Raw genomic sequence first — 21,224 nt, forward strand, 5'->3', positions numbered from 1 at the left:
TGTCTTAAGAACCAATGGACTGAACAGTGGGAATGCTTTTCTTGACAAAAAAAAAAAAAAAAAAAAAATCAAGGCGTTAATAATGTAGGGACAAAAATTTAGCTTTAGCAAGAGTAAACACGGGAGGAGGATGGGACACCAAGGTTGTGATGAGTGAAATTAGGCAAGGCAACCAATTCAAAGGGTTTCATACCAGTTCATTTACTTCTTTCTCTGTTGTTCCCTATCAAGGAGGTTATCTTGACAGGATGGCCCTGATTACCTTAGAGCACTTAACATATAAACAGCCTTGTTCTCCAAGGGCTACACATAACTCTCTTTCTTTTAAGAACAATAAACTTAGAGTCCTTTGATTCTGTAGGACTACTTCAGTTAAGGGGTCTTCTTGATTTTCTAAAAGGAGGTGGCTGAATGAAGCTAGGCTAAGTCTTTATCAGCTTGTTCACTGAGATGTTAATATTGCTAGCATCTAGTGACTAGAGCTGTTGTGCCATGTGTAGGAGAGCATGCTGTCCCTAGTGTGGGTATCAGAATGGGCGCTGCACATTCTGTTGCAGGACCCATGTGAATGCATCCTGCGTTACCTTTATAGTAGGGAATCTGGAGTAGAATATGTACCATTATGCACAATTCAGGTTTTTGCTCAATGGCAAAATGGCTAACAGAGAGAAGGGACTAAGTCCCGAAGTACAGGCAAACCAAACCCCTCTGGGTGCAGCCAGTAGATTGTCCTCTTTTAGCCTGATGGCATTAGAGACCTGTATCAAATGCATATCGGGGTCATGACATATATGAGAATAAGGTCAGGTAGGTAGGGGGACATGTTTTTACCTAAGACAAGTTCCAGTTCCCCTTGTATCTCCTAAGGTGAGGGCAGTATCCCAGTATGCTGTTGTTGAGGGGAACCAGCTTGAGGGTCTGATATCTATTACTGCTTTGCCTGTACAATAGAGGGCTTATGGTCTAGGCAGAGCCAACAGTCCTCTCTCATATTGTGCTGGGCGCCGTTTAAAAACTTAAAGGTAGCCAAAACAAGGCCTATTAACAGGAATCTGAGTGACAGATGGAGTCTGAGGTGTCCTACGGAAGGGGTCGTGGAAGTATAAGTTGTGGTTCCTGATCCAGGGGGAACGGAGGAAACCTGGTTGAGAAGGGGAACCTTGGGAGTTTCTGCCAAAGGTCTGGTGGATTTGGAGAGGGAGGCTTTGTTTTACTCCTGAATGGTGAACAAGGTTCTTGGATCTTGATCTGTCAGGTATGATCTAAGTCCCCAGTAGGCATAAAGGGGAAGTAGGTCTCATCTCCTTAAAGTGATGGTGACCAGGTTGCAGGTACAGCGTATCTTACAACTAAGGTTTCTTTCACATTTTATGTCTAAGTACTCATCAGTCATATCAAGCTCCCAGCCCTTAGACCAAGTAACACAAAACCAATGGAGACAGTAGATCTCTTCTTCATCCTAACAGTAGGCTACCTCAGCTTCCTCAGTGGGACAGGTATAATATGATCTTCCCCAGTTTTGTCTCCTCAGTGTTTCTCAAAGGTTGGCTCTGATTCTTTTTCCTAGCCCTGTGAGCCCACAAATAAAACTCAGACCAAAACATATTTATTTACAAATACCTTGGCCATATACCTAGGCTCTTCTCTGACTAGAATATTCCATTTATTCTAGCCTATATTTTGCTACATGGCTGGTTGCCTGTGCTCAGGTACCATGTGTCTGACTTGTCACCCCTTCCTGGTGAATCTCCCAGCCTCCTCCTCTCCCAGAATTCCTTCCCCTCTTACACCACAACTTCTATTTCCTGCCTAAGCTATAGGCCATAGGCTTTTTAACGATAGGGCATAGGTGGTACATCCATATAATGCACAGGATGTTCGCTCTACGGACACCCAGTGGTGAGTCTAGACCCTGGCATCCCAGGGCCTAACCATAAATGGCAGATATCTATTTTAAGCTGGGGAAACTCATGGTAAGAGCAGTGATCACATTCAGCAATAGTCTTGCCTGTTTTAGTGTCTGGATGTCTCCATAGCCATGTCCTTGGTCTATAGTTTTCTGTTTTCATAGGCTCTTTGTTATGGTATCAGATTTAAGGAGCAAGCAAAGAGGATCAAGGGGAGCCATTGGCAATTAGCCTTATCTTTGGTGGGTCCTCTGGGTGTGGCCTCATGATCCATCGATGGTCTGGGTCCCAGTGTTTTCCAGCATTGAACTTCATGTGGGAGTGGTGGATCCAAGTTTGGAGCCCACCAACCTGAACAGGGTGTGGTCAGGATCATGATGTCCTTTCCTGTGAAGGGTTAATGATTCCTTCTGCTGCCTCTTGATTAGGACCGGGATTAGGAACCCATAGGGATTGACTGGTTTCGATTTCTGCAAATGTCAAACATAGGTGTGGAGTCTAATCTTGACTTTCTGAAGTGCCTCGATTGACTTAACAATAAATTGATTAGAGATATCTGCTGGGGGGGTCTGCTTTAGTATTAGGGATAACTGGAGATCTTTCAAATATTATCTCACTTTCTTTAAATAAGGGGGTGTTCCTGACTCATGGGAGGATGAAGGGAAGGCAGAACACCCATTCATCACCAGTTTCTAGTGTAAATTTAGTTAGGGTCTCCTTTAAAGTCCAATTCATCCTTTCTACTTGTCCTGAACTTTGGGGACTGTATGCATAATGTGTCACTAGCTGCTTGAGTTCCTGCCTTGATTTCCTGGAAATTAAAATTGTAGCTCAAACAATCCCTTTTCCCTTAAGTTGCTTGTCATCAAGATTTTTGTCACAACAACACAAATGAAACTAGAACAGGAAGGATTTGGCTTCTTAATAGGTAGCCTTACTAAGAAGTCATGCAATATTTTTAGTGAAACCTAATCGGAATAAGGGAAATTGAGGACAAATGGAGGTAGTGTCGTAATATAACAGACTAAGAGCATTGCTTATAGGCAATTAGGTAGAGAATACACCAAGCATAGAAAGCAGTATAAGAAGTAGTGTTAAATGGGAAACTGAATACATTGGAACTTCTCAAGCATGGAGTATAGGAAGGACAAGATTCTAGTAGGAGACTGGTCCATTCAGCTAGTAACTTAAACAAATATTTCTTTACAGTTGCAAAACTCCCTCTGCAACCATAGGGATAACCTAGCTGTTGACAGGAGGCCATGGGACTTGGTAGTTCAGTGGGAAGATAGGAATGCTACTGCTTTCACACACCAGGGCAAAGGAACCTAGGGTGAGCTACGCCCAGAGATCAGGAAATGGGAAATGATTCTGAAGCTCAGAGAACAGGATCCATTAACCGCTACACTGCTGCCTAGACGGTCTGCCTGACAGGAGAGCTGAGGGAGGTGGAGAGGGAACCTATCGATTGTTAGGTTCTTTTTAAAACACTGAAAAAATGCTTCTATACTAATGATTTTGTGTTTGTCGTTGTTTACATATGGTTCGGAAAACTTCCAAATGCAGTATTAGAGGCTCGGGTTTTAATGCTTGTTGAAGTACCAGGCCTCTTAGGGAAGTTATCTCTCTTTTCTTTCAGCTTACTCCTTCTATTTATTTACTCTTTCTTGTGGAGCAACAAACAAAACTATCTCCTTGCCTCTTTCATGTACATAGCCTGCCAAAATCTGGATTCCTCAAAGAGAAGTTTCTATTCTTAAGCAGTTATCAAAGAAAAATTTCAACAAACCCGGCTCCCCCTTTAAGAGGGATTTTGTGAATAAAGTCTCTTCTCTCAATCATACACTTTCTTAGAAAAATTGTAAACCCTTTCATATAACTTTTGAGGACCCTTGGGATGGGGGATGAGATGGAGAATGAGGGAGGAGAGAAGAGAATTAGCTAAAATCAGACAATACAGAATAGCAGAGTCATGATTTACCCAGGGCCGCTGGAGCACTTTTAACTCACAGCAAGCTGCGTTATGGTATATCTTGATAACATCTTTGGATTTCAGGATCTAGCTAAGCAGCTGCATCATTCCATCCACACCACTCAGCATTTCACGAGTTGATTCACACTCTGTAGTGCTGAGGGCCCGCAGGTATAAGGAAGGCACGTTTAGTAATTTGAGCTTTCGTTTGTGGATGTGCATCGACGTCCGCATGCTTATTTATGTGTGGGTGCACGTGTGTGCTGGTGTGCATGTGGAGGTCTGACATTGTATTGCTCTCCACCTTATGTGTTGAGGTTGGGATTCTTGTTAAGCCCTGTGCTCACTGCTTCAGCTGGACATCTTGCTCTTGAGATCCCTTGTGTGCTCTTTATCCATGGAGCCATCTCTATAGCCCCAAACTGTAGGTTTTGACTACACTTATTAACCTTTGATGAGGACTAACTCTCATTGAATGGATCTCTGAGAATTACAAGTTCAATGTGCAGAACTACAAAAACAGGAAGGAGAACTATGGTGCTTGTTGAATTTTTGCTCATGGGACCAGCAGAGTTTATCACCATGAGTCTTCTATTTCTGTATCTTCATTTCAGAGTTATGGTGACCAAATCCTTCTAAAAAATTATATGTGTGTGTGTGTGTGTGTGTGTGTGTGTGTGTGTGTGTGTATATATATACCCTGTCTCTGTAAGAGTCTGAACAGATGTGGACATTTCTCCTCAAACCCTACCTGTTGAAATTCCTTCTAGGACCCCTCCCCCAAAGTTATCTAGCAACAGCCAGGTAGCTCTGGATTTCTATCAAAGGGACCGTTTGGCCTCTCTGACTCTATCTGAGTCTTTTCTTTTTTTTTCTGACCACCTTCTCCCTCTCTCCCCCTCCCCTTCTCTCTCCACATGTTCCCGGCTAGCCTCTTTTCTTCTCTTTTCTCTCCCCTCTCTTTCTCTGCCTCTACTTCCTTCTCAACTCCACTCCCCATGTTTCCAAATAAACTCTATTGTATACTAGACATGCCATATAGCTGGTACCTTAGGGAAAGGGGTGCCTTAGCTCTATAAAACATATCCTTGACTTTATAAAGCACATCATTTGTTACTGTGCATGGGAAGAGGAATTGAGAAGGGAGTAGTGGCAGAGAGAGAGAGAGACAGACAGACAGACAGAGAGACAGAGACAGAGAGAGGCACAGACATACACAGAGAGAGAGAAAGGGGGGGGGCAAGCAGTCCCTTTTTATAGCAAGCCAGGCCTACCTGGCTGTTGCTAGGCAACTGTTGGGCAGAGCATAGAAGGAATGCCAACACTAGCATCTAGTAGAGATTTTGGATTTGCTATTTATCAACTTGATTCTCAAATAACACATAAAATTGTACATGTTTATGAGGTACCCTCTGGTGTCCCATTGTACAATGTCCAAATCAAGGTTACCATGCTAGTTGCCTCAAACAGTCTCCCTTTCTTTGTGAAGACAATGTTCAAACTCTTTACAATTGTTTTGAACTCTATTGTCCATTTTATAAAGACATCGACTGTAACCTTATTTCTCCTATCTAGCTCTGAGTCAGTGCTCACTGACCAGAGGTTCTTTAACCCTCCATACCTCCTACATTTCTGAGCTGTTGATAGCCAGCATTTAATGCTTAACTTTTATGAGATCAACTTTTTAAAGCTCCTCCTATGAGTCAGATCATGCAGTATTATCTATTCTGTCCCTTTTCAGTAAATATATGTCCCCAAGATTCCACTATATTATTTCAGCTTTTTCATGCCTACATAATATTTCACTGTGTACATACATCATATAACTTCACCAGTTTATGGATGTTTCTGGTTACATTTGATTATGAGCTTTTTTTTTAATTCATTTTCTTTTTTTCAGATATTTGCTATTGGCATGTATCTTAATGTTTTACTGTTGTGAAAAGACACTATGACCAAGGCAACTCTGGGACAACATTTAATTGGCACTGGCTTACAGGTTCAGAGGTTCAGTCCATTTTCATCAAGGCAGGAACATGGTGCTAGGAGAAGACTCGTGCACACAGAGTTAGTTAGGAGGAGGGTTTCATTGCCTACCTCTACTGGTTCATGATATTTATCATAAATTTGATAAAAGCTAAACTTTTATCAAATGCTTTTCTGCACCTATTAGGATAAGCATATGCTTAAAACTTCATTCCGCTGATATTGTATATTATGTTTCTTAATTTGCATAACAAATCATCCTTAGGTCCTTAGCATGAATCCTACTTATCATAGTAAACATTTTTGTTGATGTGCTTTGGCTTCCTTTGTTAGTATCTTTTGAAGATTTTTTTTTTTTTGACAAACATAAAGAATTATCCAGTAGGTTGTTGTGTGTATGTAATGTCTTTTTTTTTTTTCCGGTTTGAGTATCACCATAATTTTAGCTATGTAAACTGAGTTTGAAAAAAATTCCTTCCTTTTCAAATTTTGGAATAATTAGATCATTTCTGTTAACTCTTCTTGAAAGATTCAAATTCAGCAGTAAACCTAATTGCTGTTGATAGGTTCTTTCATGAGTTCTTTTATGTTATGAATTCAATGTCATTTCTCACCGATTTGTTTAGGTTTCCTGTTTCTTCATGATACAGTCTCAGTAAGGTGAGGGTCTTAGTTTGTTTTTCATTGCTATGCCAAAAACCATGATAAAAGGAGTAAAGTTTTTTGGAAGGAGTTTTATTTGGTTTAAAATATTACCAATAAACTGCGAGACCCTGTAAGTAAGATTCCCAACTAGGAAGCCATGTTTTAGTAACCATGTTGTTCTGTTTAAAGCCCCAGAGCTTTGTTAGTTATGTGGATTTACTTAAAGAAAAGAGTCCATTTGTACCATGAACTAGGTAACTTGGGTAATAGGTTAGCTACTTTTGTGTCATTGTGATAAAAATATCTGTAATAAAATTTTAAAGCATGAATAATTTATTTTGACTCATGGTTGCACAGTATCCATCCATGGCAGAATAAAGTATTTAATATTGTGACATTTAGAAAACAAACAAACAAACAAAAAAAAAAAAGAATACCAGAAAGAGCCAAGGCATGATACAGATCCCAAGGACAGGTGTACCCTTAGTGACCTTCAAGTAGGCCTCACCCCTTATCTTTTACCACTTCCACGTAATATTTTCAAGGGGCCAATTCATTCATACAAAACCCTCAGGATCTTTTTTATCTCTGGAAGCACCATGAAAGAGACATTGACACTTGTTCCTTACCAACTTAGTAGGTGTGTCATGATTTAGTTAAGTTGACAGTCTAATGCCTTCACCTCTAACTCTGAACAGTTCTTTGATTAGGCATCTTACCTATGAATAAGTTATCTAAAAATAAAGAGTAGACATAATATTGCAACTCTCCCCAAGTGCTTCTGAGTTTTTCCTGTATTCTTGCTTTTAAATGCCTCCTATAGGAACTGATCCAACAAGCCTGATTGTTTTTTTTTCAAATCTCTCTCCAACAGTGATGTGGAATGATTTGCTTCTCAATTCTCTTAATATTAAACACAAATGTAAAACTCATTTCTCCAGCCAGTTATTGATAACCAGTGTTATCAACAACCTGCCATACATATCTAGAAAATTTAGCATACTGCTTGGAGTATAAGGAATTCAACTACTCCCAAGAGAAGTATTGGTGCTTAGAGATAAATAAATTCCTACTTCTGTACCCTGGAAATAACTGTTGTTCACATTCCAACGGTTACCTCTCTAATTTTGGGTGGATTGTTTATATAGTATTTCTTATGGCATGTAGCATTAACTAGTGGTTCTAATTGTTCCAAGATCGGAGTCTAATCAAAAAGAGATATTATTGCACTTAGAGAAACAGGCTTTAAATAATTCAGTAAGGAGAAGAACTGTTTAGGTCATAATCCTAGGCTGTGTTCATAGTTCTTCTTCTTAAATGGAGTGGTGCATCCTTGAAAGAGGCAAACAAAACAAAACAAAATAAAACAAAACAAAAACCAACTGTCTTAGGGTTTCATTGCTGTGAAGAGACACCTTGGTCAAGGTAACTTTTATAAGGGACAGCGTTTAATTGGGGCTGGCTTACAATTTCAGAGGTTCAGTATTATCATTATGGCAGGAAGCATGGCAGCATCCAGGCAGACATGATGCTGGAAAAAAAATGAGTTTTTGGATCTTAATCTGACTGCCAGAAGAAGACTCTTGAAGGCAGCCAGGAGGAGAGTCTCTTCTACATTGGGTAGGGGTTGAGCATAAGACCTCAAAGCCTATCTCCTGTGATACACTTTCTTCAACAAGACCACAACTATTTCAACAAAGACACACTTCCTGATAGTGTCACTTCCCATGGGCCAAGAATATTCAAACCACCACACCAACCAATCTCCCTACCCCAAACAACAACAACAACAACAAAGAATGTGTACAGATGGTCATCTGAATGCAAAGGAAGGAGGAAGGGAAGGGATGGTAATTTTGTTGCCCCCAAATCCAATATTTGTAGACTGCTACAAGAAGAAAAGATAAGGAAGAACTCATGGGGCTATCAAACTACATCCTTTTTGTTACCTTGTGTATTAATTACTTTTTTGTTGTTGTGATGCTACAAATACTTCAATGAAAGCAACTTAGAGAAGGAAGATTTATTTGGGCTTTTGGTTCTAAAGAGAAAAGAGTCCATTATAGTGAGGTATCATGGCAGCAGGCAGGCAGATGAGATTTCAGATCTTCAAACCAGCATGAAACAGAAAGAACTAAGAGCAAATCCACTCACCCCCACCCTCATGACATATGTCTTCCAGTAAGGCCATACTTTCTAAACCTCCTCAAACAGTGCCACCAATTAGGGGCCAAGTGTTCAAATATATGCAACTATAGGGGATATTTTTCATTTAAATTACCATACCTTGTAATAGTAGAACAGAACACTAATGAAAATCCAAATATATTTTTATTATCTTGACAGAGCCTTAGGCTCTGACTCCAGATACATGTTTTTACTCAATGTATACAATTTTATAAGGTCAGAACTCTATAGTAAATTCACACGTATATATGAATTTATGCAAATATATGTTTATGTGTTACACATTTTATTTAAATCTTTTATAAAATAAATATACAGCATCTATTTAAATTTGTGTATAGGATTTATAATTTTATATAATTGTCATATATATTTACAGAGGAAATTAATGAAGAAGCCTCAAGATATGCGGCTGGTTGAAACCAAGGCAGCAGTTGTGCTCTAGCCCCCACTTCTGTAGCTCTAGGTCTGGCAGATAAGCCCCATGTTTCAGTTCCAAGATTCCATATTCTCCCAAAGCAGCATCACCAACTGAGCATTAAGTGTTAAAGCATATGGGCCTATGAGGGTCATCTCAGATTCAAACCATAGCAATCGGCTGCCAAAAGAAGCGGCGTGTGTGATTTTCTGGACATAGCCTTAAAAGGAGGGGAGACATAATTACTCCTCTCTTTCTTTATCCAGTTCCCTAGATACTGTACAAATTGAACAGAGTCCCAGGAGCATGCAGAAAAGGACCTTAGTCATTCATAATTGGGACAGAAGCCAGTTCTATGTTCTCTATCTAGGCTTTTACAAGACAGGCAAACACTGATGTAGTTAAGTTACTACTACTTTGGGTTTCTATCACATATAGACAAAGTTAGCCATAGGCAATATATCCCACAACTAACACCTTTTCTAAAGACACCAAGATAAGTATGTTTGCTACAAGCAGGGATCTAATTGGCACAACTGTTATTTGTGGTCCGCACAATTTAGTTTTCATACAATAAAAATTTCCCCACCTATTCAAACCAAAGTTTCATTATTTTTAAACTTCTGAAAGAATTATAGGCCATTTATTAGTATCTACTATTCAAATCACCATACTTCCTCTAGGGAAATAAGAATTGATCCACAGGTTCCTCACAGCAGCTCAAATTTCATAAACCGTCATTTAAAATTTACTCATAGAACATTTAAACTACAACAAACAAGCTGCCTTCTAAGACACTGAAAATGTGAATATAATACAATATATAACATATACATGTCAGATAGGTGGCCAAATATGTTCAATATTGGTTAAAAAAAAAAAAGAGCCCCAACTTCCATATTGCAAGCTGCTCTGGTTTTGGTCTTACCACACATCCTATGACTCTAGCTAGATGTCATTCAGCCATAGGACAGGGATTTCTGCCCCTGTTCAAGAGTACAAGTCACTAAAATAGGGAGAAACAATATACAAAACGTATAACTAATGAAAATAAAACTAAATTAAATCATGATTTTAATTTATTTAACATTTTGGATCGTCCTTTGATATGCATGTGAGAATTTATCTCTGTTTTAAAATCTGGTGTGTTCTATACCATAAATGGCATTATCCATTCTGAAGTTATGACTGATATTTTTTTAAAAAGTGATAGATACTGAAATAGACCAGGAAATATCCATGTACTTTTTACAAGGCAAGGGTGAATATTCTTTTTAAAGTTCATGTTTTGTTAATGTAGTTGAACTGAGGAGTCGAACAGAAGGACAAAATAATTTAGAGGGATTGGAGAGAGAGCACAGCATCCACCAGGCAGGTCACAACCTTCCATTACCTGCAGTTCCCCGGATCCAAGCTCATATCTGGCCTAAGCAGGCACTGCATGCATGTGTCATACATGCAAAGCACTCAACCCCCCCCCCCTCTGTGTGTGTGTGTGTGTGTGTAAGATGTTTAACCAGGAAGGTGCAGCTCTAATGCCAGTAATTGGGAGGCAGTATTAGGTGATCGCTGTGAGTCTAAGGCCAGACTAGTTTACATTGAGTTCCAAGCTATCCCAAGACACATAATGAGGCCTGCCTAACCCCAAAAAATCTAATGTATTCTTCTAATAGATAGTCATTTATTCGTGTCTCTTTAACCAATTTTTAGTCTTTGTATTAACCACTACTCACAGCAAAAAGAAGCTTCTCTGATAAAAGTTGAAATCAACAAAAATCAGCGGTTATGTACATACATCTTATAATGTAGTCTGACAACCTGGACAGTTAGCAAAACAACAGCGTATTCTTCACGAGGGCCTATGATCTCCCCAGTAATGAGTTTTTGAGCAAGCTTTACAGTGTCATGCATGAATTCCCTCTTTGGAACAGCCTCATTGGAAGTCAAAAGTAGTTGGTAACCCCCATGACCAACCTGCCACTATTGCACAGTGGGCAGGCACATCTTGCCAGCAATTCAGTGTTGTAGCTTTCATGGTCCCGTGCTGGGAAACAGTGCTGGCTTTTCTCCCTCAGCATCTTACATAGCATGTTCTAGCACTGTATCTCAGGGAGAATGTTTTCTGGTCATTTCAAGGTGGATTTCACAGTGCCCCATAGTTAAAGTGAGCGGTGTCTTCAGCAATAGGGTTTTATTGTTTAGTTATGGTAAGATGTCAATAACTTTTAGGGAAGTATCTATATAAGGCCTGGAACTGGGATGAACAATGAACATAATTTGTGTTGTTTGGGGTGCCTCTGGGATTTCCTCTAATCAATAACTTTTAGGGAAATACCGATATATGCCTGCAATTGAGATTTATATTTAATAACCCATGTTTTCTGGGAACAGCATGTATACCCATGCAGAAAACCAGTACTCAAACTCCCTTTTAAAATATGTATTTTTAAAAATCTTTTTAATTAGCTTGAAAACTAGTGAATTTCCATGATGTTTCTTCATATCTCCATAGGTTGGAATAATTAACCCCTAGGTTTCTCCTCTCTTGGTGCCTCCTATCCTTTTCCCTTTGTAGGCCATCTGTATTCCATTGTCCCTGCTAATGGAATGGGGGTGGGAAGCATGGGAGGCGGTAGTTTTTTATGTAGCCTTTTCGAGTGCCATTCGTTTCGGTTAAGCATTTCATTAACACTTCATTTGCCTCCTGCGTTCTTGAAGCCTTCTACCCTCAGTATCCCCTTGTCTATTTTCATTTTATCTGTATTTTACTCTCTGTCTTCTGTGGAGAGCATTTTGGCGCCACTGGACAGTTGGCAGAGGGGAAATTTTTACATCACCAAGGACAATCAGAAGCTAGTCAAGGCAGTAATCTGACTCTGGCCCAAAACTCAGGAAACTGGCCCAGATTAAGGACATTTACATTTGAAGCTCAAGGCAAAACACTTACTTTGAAGCTAGAGGCAAAACTTTTACATTTGTAGCTCAGGGCGGGATCCAGGGATGCAGGTGTGGCAGTCTCTTTGTCTCTTTGGACCCCCTCTGGCCCCGATCTTCCCACCTACCCTCCAGAAGAATGTTTACAGGATTTTTGATCATTAAGTTGCTTGTTCCCTGACTCAGAACTGGGCTTATCTTTCTGCATGTAATTAAAGTGGTTTAAAAGAGGATTGAATAAAAAAAGGCTTCACTTCAGCCTCAGAACTGGCAGAAATCAAGTTATAATTTTGACTGTCTCTCTTTTCTTTCAATCCTTGCTCCAGCCCTGGGAACCTGTTGTTTGACTGAGCTGGCTTCAGTCTTCCATTGAGGCATCTCCAGTGACCTATGTTTAGTTTCCTGGTTTCCACACGAACTCTGGGATACACATACAAAAATTTTAAGTTAACAGCATGAGATATGGTGACGGTCTATGTAAATGCGTATGTATATTTCTAAAATGGATGAATAAGAACAAAATGATTTCACACTATTGACTTTCTAGTCTTTGGAGGACAGTATTCTCCTTCTCTAAGACTTAATGAATGGCCAGGCTGTGATGGCACACATCTTTAATCCAAACACTCAGGAAGCAGATGCAGGAGGATCTTTATTCATTTGAGGCCAGCCAAGGCTGTACACAGAAATTCTGATTTGTTAAGAAAACAAACACAGACAAACAAGCAAAAAAAAAAAAAAAAAAAAAAAAAAAAACCCACCACCACCACCACCACAATAGACTTAATGAACTTTAAACCTTAAAATCTACAGTTACCGAAAGAAAAGTCTGGTAAAACTAGCAACAGTGATTTATGCATAGCTAGGGATGACTTGGTGAGTGATGTAATACACCCCATGAGTCAGGTTGTCAGACTAATACACAGCTTATTTACAGTTGATTACTTTTCTGTCTCTGTCCAATTGTTTAATAGGTTCCATGTGTTTGCCTGTGGTTTGGCGAATCTTACCTAACAAAAGAAAGTGGAAGGCTGTAAAGTGAAAATTTATTTCCCTTCAACCACCCCTGCCTTCAGCACAGTCTCCAGCACACATTTTAAGTGGTTTGTAAACTTTCTCTATTTGAGTCTGAACATGTCTAAATGTCATAGACATGTGAAACTAATATTCTTGTGTGATCTTCTCATAATAATATAGTAATGCTATAAATTGATTTTGCTTACATATATACACATGCACACACACACATACACACCATATATCTTTATATGTGAATACAAATTGATGGTGTACTTCATTCTTTTTAATGATTGATTTGGTGTTCCATTACGTGAGCATTTTGTCTTCTGGTGGGTAGATAGATCTCTTGAAAGAGTTTTGTTATGACAAACAATTCTTCAAGCAAAATTCCTTTTGAAAAATTTCCTTTGCTGCATTTATTAATTGTGTGTGTGTGTGTGTGCGCGCGCACGCGCGCGCGTGCGTGTATGTACCATGGTACATGTGTGGAGATGAGAAGACAAACTGTTGGAGTCTATTTTCCTTCAACTATGTGGATCTAAGTCACTGACCTCAGATTCTGAGGATTGGCAGCAAGTATCTTTGCCTGCTGAGCCATCCTAGTGACCCTAAGCATATCTTCTTGTATTGATTAGATGACACTTTCTAGTGTCTTTAGGCAAAAGACTTATAGGAATGGATATCTTTTATTTTTTAAAGTCAGTGAGGACTCATTCGCACCAATGTACAAACAAACACAAAACCAACCTTTTTTTTGTATAAATGTTAAAGTATTTAGTTGCTCAGATTCAACTTAAAAAAAAAAAAAAAACATGTTATTAATTTTCTTCTAAACTTAGAACATCAACCTCAACTTGTCAAGAAAAGTCATTCTGGAAATTGTCCTAAAAATTCTTTCATGTTAATTTTCTCATTATTTTCTATCCTAAATGATTTTGTAAAGAGAGAGGCAGCCTTGGAAACAATCACCAGGATAAGGAGGTGGAGGTTGCCAGAAGGTAGGAGTGGGGTTTCCATGGTGGAGAAGCAATGTTCGGAGGGGCTGTGGTCATCCAGTGTATGTGATAACCCAGCGTCCTCCTTAAATAATGTGATACTCTCAAAGAACACCTGAGGTCTGCTGCTTGTTAGGTATGTGCTTTAAAAATATTCTGACTCCCCCTTCCTCAGTTTCTTGAAATGATCTCAATAATATTGTCTATTTTTTGATGCTCTCGTGAAAAAGAAATATCAAGAACTAGTGTTTATAAATCACTTGGAGGGTCTGCACACATTAAGCACCATACAGGTGTTGGCTAAATAAAACTCGAAAGCATGTGTAGATACAGTGGTTATCTTGCTTTATCTACTGAAGAAAAAGCCATTTCTGAGACTTCCTAAGCTGAAAGGTAGGGGAAGTTGCCCTTGTAGTATGTAAAATGTTCCCTCCCCCAGATCACCAGCCACCTTACTATACACACATTTCTATTTGATGCTCAGAAAAGACCTTCATGTCAATGGTCTGTTACAATCAGAAATGATATTTTATTTAGGCTACAAATAAAATGGATTAATACTGTGTATCTATTTCTCAGAGAGTTCCTTGTGCCTTCTTTGTGTTCAACTAATTGTTTTAGAAGAGAGGATTTGCAAAAGTGTATCATTTTACAAATTGAGGTAAAATTCAGGGAACAAATATGATATACACTGCACCTAAGGCCTTACTGTTACAATTATTGAACTTCCTTTATTCAAGGAGGGCTTACCAGAGCTTCTACACCACCTCTGCAATTTCCTGCATATTGATTAGTCCCAAAGGATTTGGATTCAAGCTTTTTTTTCCCCTCTGAAAATGTTTTTAAGGTATGCTGTACACTTCTAGACTTATTCTTTAGCAGAAAGGTGAAGGCCTGATGTGACCTTGGACACTGTGGCAGAGTATTTTGGATGACGGTGATTTAGTCTAATAACAAAGCTGAAAATCTCAGTTTCCCATAGTATCCCTATGGGAATTTACACTAGTGTGCAAGCAAAGACTCACACTCATAGGACTTTGAGAGGATGCACTGGAGCAGATGTCTGTGCTCCTTCAAATTCCTTTGCTGGAATCTCGATCTCCATGGTGATGGAATTAATAGATAGATATTGCAGAGACTCAGGAGAACTTTTCCCCTTCCTCCCATGAACTCAAAAGAATTGTTCTGCTCCAGACTCTAACTCTGCTGGTACTTTAATCTTGGAATTATGATAAATAAATTTCTTTAGGTTATGAAACCACTAGTTAATTGTATTCTCATATAATAGCCTGAATTTCATTGAACTTTGATGAATAATCTTGGTGGGTGAAAGCAAAGGAGAAAATTGGGCTGCTGTAAGTAGTCACTGAAATATAGTTAGCTTTCAGAGTTGTGTTTGATGAAAATGCTAAGAAAAGACATTATATTAAATAAATATAAACAACAGATTATCAGCTGTTTTATGTGTACTGTTTGGTTTTGGTTTTGTGTGTGTATGTGTGTGTGAGTGTGTGTATGTGTGTGTGAGTGTGTGTATGTGTGTGTGAGTGTGTGTATGTGTGTGTGAGTGTGTGTATGTGTGTGTGAGTATATGTATGTGTGTGTGAGTGTGTGTGTGTATGTGAGTGTGTGTGTATGTGTTTATATGTGTGTGAGTGTGTATATGTGTGTATGTGTGTGTATGAGTATGTGTGTGGGAGTGTGTGTGTGATCATGTTCTGGAAAGCAAACCTGTCTTAGGGCTTTAGAGCTTCTCTTTTAATACAGCTGTTCAGAAATTATGGCATTTTAGTTTCTGGTCTCTATCCTGCAAGCCTGTGAAAACCACATTTAACTTTCTTTTCAGACTGAAGCTCCTCACAGAATTCCACTCTGCTTTTTAACTCAACCACATTTCCTCATGAATGGTCATTCCAATTCTTTGCTAAGTTCTAAAGATTTTCATGTTCTGCAATTTTCTTTATTAACTATCTCTAGACAGAACTGGCCATAAAGTCACAGACAATAATAAGACCTTAGATTTGGAAGGAAACATAGAATGTCTAACCTGCCGCTTCATTTTATACTTAAATTCAGTCCCCAAGAGGGTAAATAATTGTCCAGTGTCATCCAGCTATTGTGTAGACCGGGCCAAGGTTTTCAAGGGAATTTTTTTTTTGTGGCTAAAACTACACCTAAAACAATTTTAAAATGCATATGTCTGCTTGAAATATCACAACAATGGGATCTACAGAACCAAATTTGGAAGCCACCACTTCTAATCCCCAAACACTGATAGGAAAAACAGTATGACTTTTAGACTCTGGTCTCAGGGTTTCTAGTTAATTCAGGGTTGTCTAGTTCCATCTAAGGAGATTCTGATACAAACACAGAAAACATGTCAATAGAAGAATCAGGCCAGGCTTAATAATACGTTGTCATTCTTAATTTCTGTTACTATAATATTTAATACTTCATGCCTACTCATGTGGCAGTTTGAAGCTCTGACAAAATCTGACAAAAAATTATAAATTATCCTTAGATCCAGAATCCGAATCTAGCTGAAGCCAAGTGTCAGAGTCTGCAGCTTCTTCATTCTGTCTCCGTGGTCATCTTATTCCTCCTATGTAGTCACAAGTAGCTCATACAACTTATGAAGCCATTTTCCTCTACTGCAGTGTGTTCATTTACAAGATGCTATAGCTCCCACACTAGCATGCCACTATATACATCTCTGGATGTAAAGAGAATATGCAAGTGGGTGCCTCTCGCCATCCTTCAATGGACTGTCCACCATATGTCTACACTTAGTTGAAAGAGACTTGAGCAGAGGTGCATACAATCCATCAGGTATACATAGGCTTTGTCTACGACTCCAAATACATATTCTTGGTTCAGAAATTCTTTGACTATGAAGCTAGGTGCTAGCAAGATGGGTAAAGATCTTGAAGGAGTTGGAGGAAGGGGAAGTATAAATAAATATAAAAATTATGAAGAATTTATTAAAATATATTTATGAAATTCACACACCGAGAGAAAGGGAGACAGAGAGAGGTAGAGACAGAGAGAAACATATAGACAGAGAAAGACAGAGAGACAGAGAGAATGTTACTATAGTGACAAGCAATGTGCCCAAAGTTAGACTTGAAGTTGGTAACGGAGTTCAGACTACAAGCTTGGGGCTTGGCCTTCTACATCTCAAGTCTGGCTTCTCTCTGTAAATTAGGGTTGATTTTCTTTATTGTATATACATCATGGAAGGAAGATGAAAACAGGGTGGCTCCTCCTCCTCTTCCTTCTCTTTTCACTTATATGGCTCAGCAGAACTGCACACACAGCATTTTGTATTGAAAATCAGAGAGAGATAGAGATAAATAGATCAGAGTGGGGCGGTACATCCCCAGAGACATTTATGGGCGGGGGTGGAACATGAATGAGGCCGAAGGAGAGGAGGTACTGAGACGCAAAATGAAAAGGAAGTTGTTTTAGCATGCGACACAGTGTGGGAGTTACCTTCCTATGGAACAAACAAGGAAGTGATGTTACCAGTAACAAGCACTCTAGAATCTACAATGAGGAGCAGCAGACTAAAGAAAGGGATCTCAGAGGCAGTGAGTTTCTTTCTCACTTCCGGATTTGGCACAATAAATATATTAACCCCATTCACATCCGTCAATGTTGTCAATAGTGTTTGCTTTTAAAACGAAGTTCCGAAAATCCAACGTACTGAAGTAGCAAATATGGTGTTGGCATTGATCCACATTGCTATAGCAAAGTAGTACTTGTGGTTTGTGAAAGCAGATAAGCAAAGAATGGAATCTTCCTTTCAGTTTTATCCCTGTAGCCAGCATTCAATCTGAGTCCGCTTTTCCTGTGGTAATAAGGTCCTCCCTTTGAGTCCTGAGGGTCGCTCATCTCCCAGGTCTCTGGTACATTCTGGAGGGTCTTCTCAACCTTCTACCCCCCTAGGTTGTCTGTTTCCATTCTTTCTGCTGGCCCTCAGGGCTTCATTCCGTTTTGACCACCCAATACCAGATAATGGTTCCCTCCATGGCTCCACCCCTTTCCTTCCAGATCCCTCCCTCCCTCCCTCCCTCCACCCTTGTGGTTGCTTTCTTTTCCCTCCCAAGTGAAACTGAGGCATCCTCACTTGAACCCTTCAGCTTGAGTTCTGTGGACTGTATCTTGGATATTCCGTACTTTTTTTTTTTTTTTTTTTTTTTTGGCTAATATCCACATATTAGTGAGTATATACCTTGCATGTCCTTTTGAGTCTGAGTTATCTCCACTCAGGATAATATTTTCTAGTTCAATCCATTTGCGTGCAAAACTCAGGATATCCTCGTTCTGAATGGCTGAGTAGTATTCCACTGTGTAAATGAACCACATTTTCTGTATCCATTCTTCTGTCGTGGGATATCTGGGTTGCTTCCAGCTTCTGCCTATCAAAAATAAGGCTGCTATGAACATAGTAGAACACGTGCCCCTGTGGCATGGTGGGGCATCTTTAGGGTATGTTCCCAAGAATGGTATTGCTGGGTCTTTAAGTAGATGTATTTCCAATTTTTTGAGGCACCTCCAAATTGATTTCCAGAGTGGTTGTACTAGTTTGCAATCCTACCAGCAATGGAGGAGTGTTCTGCTTTTTCCACAGTCATGTGTTGTTGCCTGAGGTTTTGATCTTAGCCATTCTGATTGGTGTAAGGTGGGATCTCAGGGTCATTTTGATTTGCATTTCTCTGATCACTAAGGACTTTGAGCATTTCTTTAGGTGATTCTCATCCATTCCAGATTCCTCTGTTGTGAATTCTCAGTTTAGTTCTATACCACATTTTTTTTTAAATTGGGTTGTTTGGTTTTTTGGTGGTTAGCTTCTTGAGTTCTTTGTATATTTTGGTTATTAGCTCTCTATGGGATGTAGGGGTAGTGAAGACTTTTCCCCAGTCTGTAGATTGCCGATTTGTCTTACTGACCTTTACTTTACCAAAGCTTTCCAGTTTCATGAGGTCCCATTTATCAATTCTTATCTTAGAGCATGAGCCATTGGTGTTCAGTTTAGGAAATTTCCCCGTTTTAATGAGTTCAAGGCTCTTTCCCACTCTCTTGTATTAGATGAGTGTATCTAGTTTTATGTTGAGGTTCTTGATCCACTTGGACTTGAGCTGTGTACAAGGTGACAAATATGGGTCTATTTTCATTTTTCTACACTCAGACAGCCAGTTAGACCAGCACCATCTATTGAAGATGCTTTCCATTTTTCATTGTATAATTTTGGCTTCTTTGTTAACTATCAAGTGTACAAAAGTGTGTGGTTTTATTTCTGGGTCTTCAATTTTAGTCCATTGATCAACCTGTCTGTCTCTGTACTAATGCTATACAGTTTCTATCAATATTGCTCTGTAGCAGAGCTTGAGGTCAGGGATGGTGACTCCCCCAGCTGTTCTTTTATTGTTAAGAATTGTTTTCACTCTTCTGATTTTTTTTTTTGTTTTGTTTTGTTTTTGGAATTTTGATGGGGATTGCACTGATCACCTTTGGCAGGATGGCCAGTTTTACTATGTTAATTCTGCTAATCCATGCATGGGAGATCTCTTCATTTTTTGAGATTTTCAATTTCTTTCTTGACAGACTTGAAGTTATTGTCATACAGATCTTTCACTTGTTTGGTTAGAGTTACCCCAAGATATTTTATATTATTTGTGGCTATTGTGAAGAGAGTTGTTTCCCTAATTTCTTTCTCGTCCTTTTTATCATTTATCATTTGTATAAAGGAAGGCTACTGATTTCATTGAGTTAATTTTATATCTGGCCATTTTGCTGATGTTGTTTATCAGCTGGAGAAGTTCTCTGGCAAATTTTTTGGCGTCGCTAATGCACATTATCATATCATCTGCAAATAGTGATACCTTTATTTCTTCTTTGCCAATTTGTATCCCCTTGATCTCTTCTTTTTGTCTTATTGTTCTAGCTAGCACTTCAAGTACTATATTAAATAGATATAAGGAGAGTGAGCATCCTTGTCTTGTCTCTGAATTTAATGGGATTGTGTCACGGTTCTATTGATTTAATTTGATATTGGCTGTTGGTTTGCAGTAAATTGCTTTATTATATTTAGGTATGGGCCTTGAATTCTTGATCTCTCCAATACTTTTAACATGAAGGGATATTGTTTTTGTCAAATGCTTTTCTACATCTAAGGAAATGATCGTGTGATTTTTTTTCCCTTTGAGTTTGTTTATATAGTGGATTATAATAGATTTTCATATATTGAACCAACTTTGCACCCTTTGGATAAAGCCTACTTGATCATGGTGAATGATGGTTTTGATGTGTTCTTGGATGCGGTTCGCAAAAATTTTACTGAGCATTTTTGCATCAATATTCATAAGCAAGATTGATCTGAAGCTCTCTTTTTTTTGGTTGGGTCCTTGTGTTGTTTAGATATCAGAGTAATTGTGGATTCATAAAATGAACTAAGTGATATTCTTTTTGTTTCTATTTTATGGAATAGTTTCAGGAATATTGGTATCAGGTCTTCTTTGAAGGTCTGGTACAGTTCTGAACTAAATCCATCTGGCCCTGAGCTTTTTTGTTTGGGAGGTTTTAAATTACTTCTTCTATTTCCTTATGGAATATGGGCCTATTTAGATAGTTTACCTGCTCTTTTTTTTTAAAAAAAAAATTATTGGATATTCTCTGTATTTACATTTATTCAAATGTTATGCCCTTCCCTCCTCCCCTCTCTCCTCCCCATCAACTTCCTTCCATGAAGGTGCTCCCTCTCCCAATCACCCTCTCCACCTCAGTGCCTTGGCTGGTTGATGATGTTGTTCTTCCTGTGAGGTTGCAAACCTTTCAGCTCCTTTAGTCCTTTCTCTAGCTCTTTTATTGGGGTCCCCATGTTCAGTCTGGTGATTAGCTGCAAGCGTCCTCATCTGTATCTATGACTCTGGCAGAGCCTCTGAAGAGACATCCATATCTGGTTCCTGCCAAGTTTACCTGCTCTTGATATAACTTTGGTATGTGATATTTGTATAGAAAACCATCCATTTCATCTGAATTTTACAGTTTTGTTGAATATAGGCTTTTGTAGTAGGATCTGATGATTTTTGAATTTCTTCAGTTTTTGTTGTTATGTCTTTCTTTTCATTTCTGATTTTGTAAATTTGGATACTGCCTCT

The sequence above is a fragment of the Micromys minutus genome (genome assembly GCF_963924665.1).
Source record: "Micromys minutus genome assembly, chromosome: 17".
In the NCBI taxonomy this organism is placed as follows: Eukaryota; Metazoa; Chordata; class Mammalia; order Rodentia; family Muridae; genus Micromys; species Micromys minutus.